General features: G+C 32.5%; 1 pseudogene; it reads right to left on the bottom strand.

Annotated features, from left to right (window-relative positions):
* LOC128216204 (QRFP-like peptide receptor) overlaps window positions 1-3,017 on the bottom strand; it is a 30,142-nt pseudogene extending 27,125 nt beyond the window's left edge.
* Between the last annotated feature and the right edge of the window lie 9,809 nt (window positions 3,018-12,826).

Genomic DNA, 12,826 nt, shown 5'->3' with positions numbered 1-12,826 from the left:
CATTTTTTTTGTAAATTCATCATTCATTTTTATCAGACAAGACACACGTCTGTGACATGATCCTGTAAAAGAAGGATGGTATAGACGACTCGCCAATAACACTTTATAAACGAGAGATAACAATATTGTTATTTCCTTGATGAAGTTGCTTGTAAATGAAATTGTTTTTATTATGTATTTTAACATAAACTAATTGTATGACGTACGCATGCCAATATCCAAGTTATGTTTTTTTTTAATTTTAGAGGGAGTCCCGGAAATATTTTTAAGGTGTTGAATGTCTTACATTTTGACAGGATGCATTCAGTTTAGAATTGCATTTGGACTTTGAAACTGTAACATAATCATTCGTGATTTGGAAATTTCAAGATTCAAGCAGATGGGGATTGAATTGCCAATAGAGTTTTTCAATTCAGAACCTAAACTTAAAGCTATGTACTTCTTGAATAAGCTCCACTTACTTCATAAGTTAAAAATATGCTTGCATTATTCACTTCAATTGGTAATTGAACGTGCATACGGCGAATTTTATTTGCAAAAAACTTTAATTAATAAGCCGAATGCTATTGTCAGTACTTGTTTTGAAACAAATATATAAGCCTCTTACAAATGAATGCTCGTACAAGTTAGACGCTGGATTTCAAAAACAGTTATTCTAAAGAGTATATGGCTAGGAAATCACTTAAGACCATTATGTCTTGTTGAAAAGAAATTGGAAATCTTAAGGTGAAACGAAATAAATAACTTAACGATAATTTAGAATTATGACATTTCGAGAGTATCGTAATATTGCTAAAGAAGAAGTAGGGTTTTATATGTTCTAAATAACTCGTCTGCACTTGAGTAACAACATTCAATTTTTCTATTTTGCAATAACAAGTTGTACTAATATTCTACAATGTGTGATCCAATTTTTGTTAACTTAAAACTTTAATTTACGCAAAGCTGTGTGTAATTATAGTTGTAGTTTTAATAGACAACGAAAGGTTTAAAATAACCTCTGTTTTCAGTAAGGTAACGCTTCAAACCTTCATTATGTTAAAAAATAAACAGTATCGGCACTACGTGCCCAAGACTGTCCTTTTCTAACATGGACAGTTTTGGCATTTAACCCTTACATGGCTACGGCTAATGCAATATGATTTCTGAGTAAAGTGTTTCAAAATATACGATACGTTTCTTAGTAAATTTGTGTTATAACATGAATGGTAAACTAATGTGTTTATTTCAATGTAAACGATTGTTTAGTACACGTAAACAGCTATTAAAAGTAGTTTGTATATTAGATTTAACGCTATTTTAAACACTGTGGTCTACTATTTCCTTTACTACTTAAAGGTATTTTTTTTTATTTACGTATTTGTTCAGAACATGACAAAAATTGTTCAACCCCAATTACTTAAAATGTGACATGTTTATTACACAAGATTTGTGTCAATTTCAGCATGCAAACTGTTCTTGCTAAACAAAACACAATATGTGTTTTATGAAAAAAACAATAACATTTGCATTGTCTAAGTATGTCGCTGACTTTTTTTTATTTAACTCAATTGTAAAAACAGCATGAACATCAGTCTACACAATATCAATACATAATTTATAATTTATATGAAATATTCACAGTCGCGCTTAAAAACTTAAGTTCAATTTTTATGGACCGGTCGACCTTTCGAGACCTCTGTAGACGGAGTTGCGCACTCACTCGACTGGGGCATGCATACCCATTTTACATTTCATTGAGCAAATAAGTTTCAAATCTGTATAAAAAAGGTTTCTAGATGCACGATCCGTTCCTTTAACAGATGGTGTAATCATATAGGTTAAGATTTCTAAACACCCATTTTTTCTGCATTGAAGAAATGAGCTTATATGTTACGCTCCCACCAATTTATGTGTCCTACCTTGAGCGAATGAGTTTAATTAACATAATAGGTTTCAAAGCACTTATCCTTCTGTGGCGTCGTCCACAAGTCGCACCCACATGCAACAACCGGTCGCAAGAAGATCGGACACTGCCAAGTTCACGACGAAATAGTTGGAAGTCGAATAGATTCGCTTGCGGTGGGCTACGGCCACTATTATCAAAACATGTCCGACGACAGCAAATAGAATTATTATGCAATAAAGTTTGACCTTTACTACCAATTCCTTAAGGGGTATTTCTTTAAAAGCAACATGATATTCCACGTTTTCTAGATTGTCGTAGATGGACTAGTAGTCGTTTGAGGAATAAATGCCTATTGCAGTTCCTATTCGAACAGTGTAGTCATAACATACAGTTGATTCATTTTGCTGCGTTAAAATGTCCATATTTGAAAGTGTAGTTTAACGTTAATTTATACAGATTAATTTACTTAAATATATTTTACTATTTAAAATAACAATACATAGTATCATTTTTGTTGCACTGCAATGCTTTCCGCATTATGGTATTTTCAAATTATAATGCTGACACAAATACTAGTAACATTATCAAGAAAAATACTCGTCTTTCCTCCTGGTAAACATATTGAACATAAACTCATGTGATACAAATGCCAAAACTTTGTTCTCGCCGGCGCTTTCCGATATAGATACAACTCAGGCCGCTTGTATTGCTGTAATAATCAACTCAAATTTTTGCAACATAATTCACGGAGGCAGGAACACATTTCAACGTCGGAAATGGCTTGTCTTTGTATGTGATCGACGTCCATAATTATGCCATAACGGTATATCAAATTTAAAAAAGAGCCATTTGTTACCTCTGTGTGTAATCAATATATATTGCTTTTACTTACACCTCTGGTATGCAAGAGATTAGACATGTTATATAGACTTTTTTCCTGTCGTCCTAATACTGACTATTATGTCGAGGGATTTCCCTGTAAATTGCCAATTAACATATAGTTGTTTACTACAAATGGGTCTAGAAACAAAAACCTTGCAATCACTAATATCTATAAATGTGCAAACTCGAATGTAAGATCAAAACCATCTTTAAATTTGATATTCGAATAATCACTTCTGTTAGACATTGTCAAGTATAATTTCATTTAGAACGGAATTCGTGCACGGACCATTTTTTATTCACCGATGACCTACGATACCTAAACATTCAATATCGGGCATGAATTGTTACGAAAAAAAACCTCATTTACATTAGGTGAAACAAAGTTTTGTTTTGTTTAAGTAAATTAAACACCTATATTCTGGCTAAAATAGCTTCCAAGATACAATTTTAAGACGCTAGAGAAACAAAACACGACAAAGAGTGAATATAATAATTATAACATCAATTATCTTTTAATTCATTATTGCAGGAATTAGGGAACAGTGTATCAAACGACGTATGGTAGCAAACATCTTAAACAATCCAGGGGTATTTTCAAAAGTCTTCTGGCTCCAATTTCTCAAACCTTATTAAGCTTAACAGGCTTAATTAGCTTATTTTAATTAGCCAAAATAATGCTTAAATTGATTTTTTATGGAAAATAGTTTATTGTGATTAGCATAAAGATAATTCCTATCTAAAGTATAAAAGTTCTTAAAGAAGTAAATGCTACGCAAATTATTGAAAAACAAAAATAGTGAGCTTAGCTTAATCCTGTTATTAAGGACTAAAGAAGTTTCCAGAAATTGGGCCCTGCCGTCAAAGGAAATTTGAAGACAATGCAAATATTCCGACAATAACTAGTATTTAAATGAAAACTGCACGCCAAAAACGTCATGGAGTTATGTTCGATTTAATAAAAACTACAGTTTGACAATAACTAATTTGGTTTTGTTTGTCTATGGGACTTAAATTAGACATAAACTGTCTTCTATTTGACGAGTTTAGAATAATGCAGCTGTGATTGAAGCTCGGATTGTCAATGAAATATGCGTTTTTAAACCCATAACGATATTTGTCGTGTTCATTTGTGGAATAACCAGCAGCAATTTATTTTATCTAAAAAAATTACTGTCTGCAATATTTTTTCAGTATTTGTTTAGATTAAGACTATTCTGCGTAAACAGCATGCGTTTCAATTCGTTTGAACTGATTGGCTCCAATTTCTTCTATGTCAGAATTAAGTCTATAAAATATACACTGTGAAACAACCATTAGGCAGTTTGAATATATTTCCTAACACTTAAATCAAGCAATGCATGTTTAAGGGCACATTTCCTTATATTAAGTTTTTTTTTAATTCTTATTCATGCATAAGATTAGTTTCATTGAGTATGACAGAATCTTAAAAAAACAGGAACTATCCGTTAACCTTTATTGACTTTCTGTTCGAGGATGGGCATATTTCTTTGAAATATTTCACTAGCAACTGAACACTTTCATATTTCAAATAATGGTGCCGTTTTATAATGCGAGTTTCCATCATTATAGCAAGTTATCATGAGAGGAAAGCATTGACATCTGGTTGAATTAAGAAGCTGTTGAAATAATTTACAATATGAAATAAAGAATATTATCAACACGATCAAATGAACCGTTTACGAGAAACAGACAGGAAACAGCAATTTCGTGTTAATTTCGCATCGTCTTGTCAAAGATAACATATACAGGTATGAGTGCTCTAATTTAAAAACAAAGGGAAAGTAGCAATTTAGAACCATCGTCTTATCTCAATTCAATCAAGCTTAATCGTTGATCATTGGCGGATTTATTTATCATAGCATAAAACATGTGTGACATCATCCTGTATCACAGTACAAAAAAGAACACGTTTATAACATTTAATGAAAATAAACGATATGGGGAACATTTGAAGCGGTATCATTTTTAATGGACCAGTAAACCAGTACAACTGGCAGCGCGCAAAACTACTAAGGTCTCGAAATTATCGAGACAACATAATACAATGCCGAAGAAGTAGCCCTCTTACAAGACAGTTAGCATCGTGTAATACTACAACACGCTTAACATTCCCGAGATGATATGAGACAATGCTGATTTAGTGCTTCCTAAAATTTTACTACTAAACTCTCAAGCACTTGTTCAAAGGTATGTTGGTACACACATTATAAAGCATTTATTCGTAAATACGTTTAGGAATGCATCTGTGAAGTTAAATAAAAGCACCAATAATAGATTTCCGCCCCTCCTTTAAGACAGGGCGCACACATTTAGATTACCAATTAAATATCTACCAATATAGTCGATTGGCCTTATTACAGAAAACTCTTAATAAAAATATGAGAAAAATACACCAATATCAAACATTTAGCTAAAGACGTGTTTTAAAAGAAAATCAAAGACACTAAAAGAGAGACACAAAGCGTCACAGACAACGTGACCATGAACACAGGCGTGGACTAGGATGTTTAATCGATTTAATTGCATTTCAAACTACCCTGTAATTAAAAGCACCGTATTCTATAACCCTCGCGTATTTAATTGCGCCAGTTGTTCTTATGAAATTTGTGCATCAAAAAAAAAGTTTTGCAAGTACTGTAATTTTTTTATTCTTAACATATTTTGATAGAACATAATGCGATAGGATATGCATAACAGAATGCTGTTCATACCTGTATCAAGGTGCTGTTTTTGAAAAGATTATATTTATAACATCACATTCCTATTATTTGATGACATTTGTTTTCTTCAAACACATTTATTTTGTAAAAAAAACGAGGAGGTTATTCCGTGCAAAAATTGCAATAACTGTCATTGCAGTTAAAATTTTAACAAAACTTAAGACCTAAAATTGAAAGTATTTCATGATAGCTCCTTTCCATTATATATCTTCGTATTCTTTTCAGCAGGAAATTTAACGTTTTTGTGTTGTTTTTTTTCTTTCTAAGACATCTGGGAAAAGCAAACATACTATTTTTGACAAGCCAGCGGCTGAATAATTGGACAATACACTCGATCTACATTCATTGTAACTTCTACAACTCTTCGCCATCAAACTCAATCGACTTTCACGGAAACGTCTCATATCCGAATACATAAACGGGGAACGTCTTTTAGATATCAACTTTGTCTGAAAGATGCTCCGCTGGAAGGATAAAGTTAAAGAGTGACTTTCTATCGACTTAAACAACCAAGTGCTCAACTATGTTGGCGATCCTATTCAAGTGCTTCTGTATCGTTTATTGTGAAATACTCAGACTTGTTAGTTTTTAATATTTCGGAACTAATTTTATTATTCTGATGGAATGTTTTTATCCATTTGCATTTTTAATGCGTTTTACATGCCAACTAGGTCTACAGCATTGCATTGTTAAATTCAGTTTCACGGCACAATTGTACTGCTAGAGTTAAAACACATCTATCTGTTGTCGGCTGATTTCCGGCCTGGAGAAAACAACTCAGCATTATCGTACATTTAAGAACATTATAACTGCAGTGCAAAAGGTGAACAATCTGATTGTGTTGTTATATTATGATTCTAGAAATATAATATGTTTGAACCTTTTAATGAGGGTTTTTTACCTGTAGAAGGTATGTTCTAGAAAACACTTCGAGGCAGATTTTAATATGTTACAAATGCACTTATAAAATCTTCAAATATGCTCGTTTAAATTTCATAGTAAAAAATAAATTACACGAACTCGCAAGACGAACCTGTTGCAGAGAAATGTTATTACTTTAAATGACACACATTTATTGGAAACCTTTAGACCTGCTCGATCAATTATTTCATAAAGTAGAATATTTTTTGTTGATTATTCCGTTGCAAAAAAAACGCATATCTCACGAATTAAACATTTATGAATGTCAGAAAAAAATGTATGCTTGTAAAAAAGAGGATAATAATATACCTGGAAGTTTCACTAATGTTTTCTACCTAGATTGAGTTATGTGAAGCATAATCGAATGATTAATTGGCGTATTAATTTCATAAAAATAAACATCAGTTTCCTGAAACCACGACGACACATTCTTGATTTTATCCACACAGATGACCCAAAACAAGTAGTTTCTATATATTCATTATCACTATACAGTCGCTGGCATCGTATATTAATAATAATAACAATAAAAATAAAAATAGTGACCCCAATCAACACGATGCTTTATGTAGCTAAACTCATTAAGGCGCTGACACGGTATAATGAATACCCCAAACAACGCGGTTCGTTATATAACAGCGTTAATCGTGGTGCTGATATAGTAGAAAAATACACCCAAACAACCCCTTTATATAACAGCCCATTATGTTTCCTGAAATATGCCTCCCAGAACCAAATAAATATTTTCTTAACGTAAATAATAGGTGAGAGGAGAAACCTTTTATCAGTCTCGCATGACGTGGGTCACTTCGAGAGATTATAGGGGAGTTGGCACCGGTTGTATTACAAGACACAGCTAGCGTCATAGATGCAAACGTGACAAGGAACGAGTACTGACCAAACACAACCAACCAGACTGGTATAACCTTAGCTATTTTATAGGAACGGCATACATTTGAATAGACTTTTAAAAGTCGACTCTAAACTTTATTAGAATTAACATCAGTCTTTTATCAGTCTGTTCAGAGGCGGTAACCCGCATCCTTGACATTTAAGGAGTGAACTAGAGACTCGGGGAAAGAGGCGAGGGTAAAACACAGAAACACTATAGTTTGCATTTTTTTAACGTAGATTCACAAAATCGTACAACATTATTTTTTACTTAGGAATCGAAAATATGTAGCATGTGGAATGCAAGGGGAGGGAAATACACCCTCATGTATTTCCTGCCTATGTTATGTTAAGATCATTGCACTATCTAACAAGTGTATGGTTCAGAAAAGGGCTGGAACGCATGACCCTGTACTTAATATTTAATGTTTTAGCTCCATAGGGCAGTATTTTGCAAGTTGTAAATGTTAGTTTCGCGAAATGACTGCAATGGTGTTAAGTGATATTGATTTAACGAACATTTGAGCCTCGTTCTGCCCGGTCACTTATTGGAGTTTTTTTGGCAAAGGTGGCCAAATAAGACCATTTGATTATACAGTAATGTGCTGACAAGATTTTGGGCAAAAACGAGTGAAAACATGTTAAATGTAAGATGCGGATATATGAAAGTGGTTTGACGTGGTATGTTGTTGTTTTGAATCCGCCCTTAATTGACGGTCAACAATTGGTAATTTGCGTGAAACATGAGTAAATGTATGTGGATAATCGTGTTAAGTTACCATTTAACGCTGTGCAAATAAAATTAGATTATATCTTATATAGGCTCATGGCAAAGCACATCTGGCGGCAATGTTTATTGCACGACTTGTTTCAATCGAAACAGAAGACGATTCCTTAAATTCAGCAGAGTTTGTTTCGTTCGTGTGCCTTTTTTCAATTAACCAACAAATATCCACATAAATTTGACATTTAACATTTGAAATGATCCGTACAATAAAAGTTAATATTCATTGACAAGAAACAGCAAGACGTTTACGAAACAAATGATCAAATGTAAATGCAACTCCGCAGTGGATTGTATCATTGTATAGTTTCCAATAACAGGAATGTTTTTAATAAAGAACCATAAAATAAATCTTAAACAAAAACGTAAAGCATTGCTAAAAGGTCGACTGTAGAACGGGAAGGCCAAGTTCTTTTGGAAGAACGCAAAAGGAAACTTATTTTGAATTTGATTTGCACTAATATAACAACCTGTTTCGTTCAATTCAATTGAAAGCATTTGGTAATAAAATTGGCCATTGTTCCAATGTTACAGAACGGAACTTAATTGTGTATGTTTAATCATACTTCCGAAATATATTTTAACGCATTTGCGTACTATTAAATTGTTTATTTATTAGAATCGCTTTATATGGAATGATATAATTGGTAATGAAACTGACCTGCTGGTTTAGTTGCACAAAGCACACTTGCAAATATAGGAAAGAAACACACACACAGACAAACGCTTACAAACACACACAGACGCACGCTTACAAACACACACAAACACACGCTTACACACACACACAGACACACGCTTACACACACACACAGACACACGCTTACACACACACACACACACACATACACACACACAAGAAACAGAAATACACCATCATTTCAATAATTTAATATATTAAAGCGCAAAGTGAATTTCAAAACTTAGTATCATAACAGACGTAGTTAGTTATACCATTTGCAATACTCTATATTTAGGTTAAGACGCACAGGTATGGAAATAACAAGAATCAGACTATTGAGCCAACGAACTAAGTGAACAAATACCGCTGTGTCGTAACTTCCTGTAATTCCAATGTACATAATGATACCTACATTTTTTTGATGTTTTAAATGTAAACGATTATTGAAAGAACAAACCATTTTACAGTAGTATGTCAACTAGAAGAACCGTTCGCTGGGGGATTGGCCGTACGGTCGAGAAACCTAGTTGATATTGTCAATATATATAGTATGCTCTAATCCATCTTACATTTTGTAATGTTATGCATGCAATTATGAAGAAACGGCTATTGTAAATACTTTTCCATTATTGTACATATTTAAAACTACATGTTTTATTTCAATGTCACCAACTCTTTGTTATGGTTTGATATGTTATGTATGATTATTAATCATGTCGTAAAATAGCCCATTGAGCTAATGTTTCTTGTAAACATATCCCCGACTTAAAATAAAGATTATTGTATCTTGTATATTGTTCCTCTTGTATCTTGTACTCATGTAACTAGCATATCCGAGCGTATCAAAGTTTAAGTTGGGTTGTGTATTTACTATCCACACATATCTGATCAACTCTAAATGATTTAAGTATACGGAAAAAGAAGAACTATATTATAATTTGTTGTTGTTTTAATTATAATGTAAAATACAGAGAAACTCGGCTTGCAGTTTAACGTTTACGTGTGAACTATTTGAAGACTACTTCATCAAGGTATGTGCATTTTGTAAAAAAAGAATACCGTTCAGTCGATGGCAAGGATAAATGTAAAAATGTGCCCTAAGTCGTATAGTTAAAGGAAGGCTCGTACAAAATGATTCATCGTCGAGTTAAGCTTTTAAATAGTACAATTGGTAAGTCTACCGATACAGTTGGAAATATAAAGTTTCGCAAAACGTCGTTCAATGCTGCTTTACTTGCACGTGAAAGTGCACGTTGTGTTTCGCAAGTTCTCTTAAAGTGACATGGGCCGATATATGTACAAAGTGTTTCGAAAATAGCCAGAAATTTTAAAGTAAACATGAAAGTACTGAATATCAATACGAGTTGCAGGTTGTTTTGCATTTTTATTGCTTATCCAACTGATTTAATGCAGATATGTTTCCACTTAACCGATATATGTATATGATGTCACCTGAACTAAATATATTACTTGACTAAATGTGTAGATATTTTTTATACAAATTAATAGTGCAACTCTAAGGTTACTTGAAAGTAATTTTGCATTGTTTACATTTTATATTATCTAAGCAACGCTAGAAAAATGCTTCTTACAAGGGCAACATGTTTCAAAATAAAACTCCAAATAACAGAGCAGTAACATTTCCAATCCCACTACATTTCGTTTAAAAATAACTCGTAAATCGCATCTATAACTAGTAATTTATTACCTCACGTCCAAAGCTTTTATTGCCTCAAGTGCAATTCAAGTAGAGCGAATTCATTTGGAAGATGTCACAAAAGGTAATACAAACAATCTTAATACCGCATCTTTGTGGCGGCGCCTTGTGTCGTTTTGTTCCATCTTAACTGACAAAGTTTCTGTAATCTTTCGATGAGATTATTGAACTCAACGCTACATCAGCTATGCTATTTGTAATCGCATTATCCGTAAAAAGAACAAGATCGTTCGGTGACCTAACACGTATCCGTCTCGACCTGTTGTCTTCAAGGATACGTATTAACACACCGAACACAACGTGATGCAGGTCACTAGATAAAGCGTCTTATCATAATATCCCCTATTTACTTCCACATTATAAATGGTATTTCCAGCTTTTATTGTCATTTGATATTTACTTGTCACGTTCTTTGTCGAATGTAAACATGTATTTAATAAATGCATTCAGTATTGCACTTTTTTGTAATATCCGGGCGTTCAAAATTTGAAATCCAAAAATTATGTAAATTATATTTATTGTGATAATTGCAAATGCTTCGAGTTTAATGACAGTAAATTTATCTCGCCATGGCTATGGTTACTGCACTTCGTTTATATGTTTATGTATTTTCTTTAGTATAAAAATTCTCATGACTACTGTCATTTGCTAGTATATTCCTTAAGCCTATTGTATTTGTAAGGGATTCCAAAAGCTGTGTCATTGATTTATACGCCTTATTCCTAATATCTGTCGAGTCCTTAATGGGAACAGTAAAGGTTTTACTTAATATGTGCAAAGCATATTTTAGTTGATTGCAGTATTAGGTTAAACTCATTTGAATTTAATGATCAAAACTAAAACGGCATACTATAAGTGTACAGATAGAAAAATTAGCAACATTTTAGGGCTTTTTTAACATTGGAAGTTGTGGCCTCGTAGCTATAAATTCTAAAGTTATGATTAGACTGTACACTTAACATATGCTTGCTTTGTTATGATCACGTGTAGATTTATTATGTGCTCCTTTATAGTGATAACATTTTCGAATCTGCATAATTTGATCATATCACTTTTGATAACATTCGATCAGAAACACAATGACTATTTCAGTAAAGATTCTATCATGAAATGGCTCTGCTATTAACTTCTGACAGACATAAATAAAATATTTTGATGCTTAGTAAATTGTGCTGCTACTGTTAATAAGAAACCACAGTTGCTCTGGGTTAGTACTAAACGCTTAAACGGTATCTATTAAAATCGGGAATATATATACTGGTAGTTAAACAATAGAAATTCATTCCTTTTCCTGGTTCCACATCTCAATTAAACACCATCCTGACAGAGATTAGTAGAGACATATGCGTTATACAATCATTTATTGTAGAACCAATTGTAGGAAAATTATAGTTTGATTAGCAATAGACATTTAAGTTGGTTGAATACTTATTCATTTCTTTTTGCATTCAACCGATATCGGTTTTGTATTATATGTCTTATTGAAGATATATTTGTAAATGTGTTTGATTTTATTTGACTAAGTTTTTTGATGTTACACGTCTTATAAAAATTCTGTTCTGTTCTGATTAAAAAAAAACGGATTTGTTTCTTTCTTTGAATAATGTCTGACTGTCAAATTAGAATTCGGGCGGGATAATAGTTTTATTGTCTGAAATAAGCCTCTGGTGTTATGCATTCAACGTCGAAAAGTACAGCTTGCATTCTAACACCGTTCAATGTTCTTGCGACGGAAAAAAATATGAAGCTGACCTTAAAGTTCACATAGTCTTTTCTGTGATTTGGATTATAGGGTGTTGGTCATGATAGCGAATGCAATTTATTTCTTTTTTCTGAATTTGTTAATTTGAAGAGGATTCTTCTGACTTTTGATTTTCAAAATTATTTTTTAGTAAATATATAGTAAATTAATACGTAACAATTCTTTGCAATTGGCATTGGTGCATACTACTTTAAGAAAAAAAAAAAAACCTTTGCATTTCAGAGAGAAAAAAAATATTAAGATAAATATATACCTTCATTACCTTTTCTTGATATATGCCATTAAGATATAACGCATACATATGTTTTTCGAAATATTCTTCTTTCAGTTTAATTTGGTTACAATTACATGATAGCCCAGCGTGTTGTGCCTAAAGCAAATGTATAAAGAATGTTAGTTTATATCTCCAATTAGAATAAAAGTGAAATGTACAATGTATAAATTATAACTTATTGGGTGACCAATCAAAACCATTGAGTCCTATTTGACCAATCAAACCATTGGGTCTTATTTCACTAATCAAAATATTGGGTCTAATTTGACCGATCTTATTAT

Source organism: Mya arenaria, chromosome 14 (genome assembly GCF_026914265.1).
Source record: "Mya arenaria isolate MELC-2E11 chromosome 14, ASM2691426v1".
In the NCBI taxonomy this organism is placed as follows: Eukaryota; Metazoa; Mollusca; class Bivalvia; order Myida; family Myidae; genus Mya; species Mya arenaria.
This window is presented reverse-complemented; position numbering and strand designations above follow the sequence as displayed.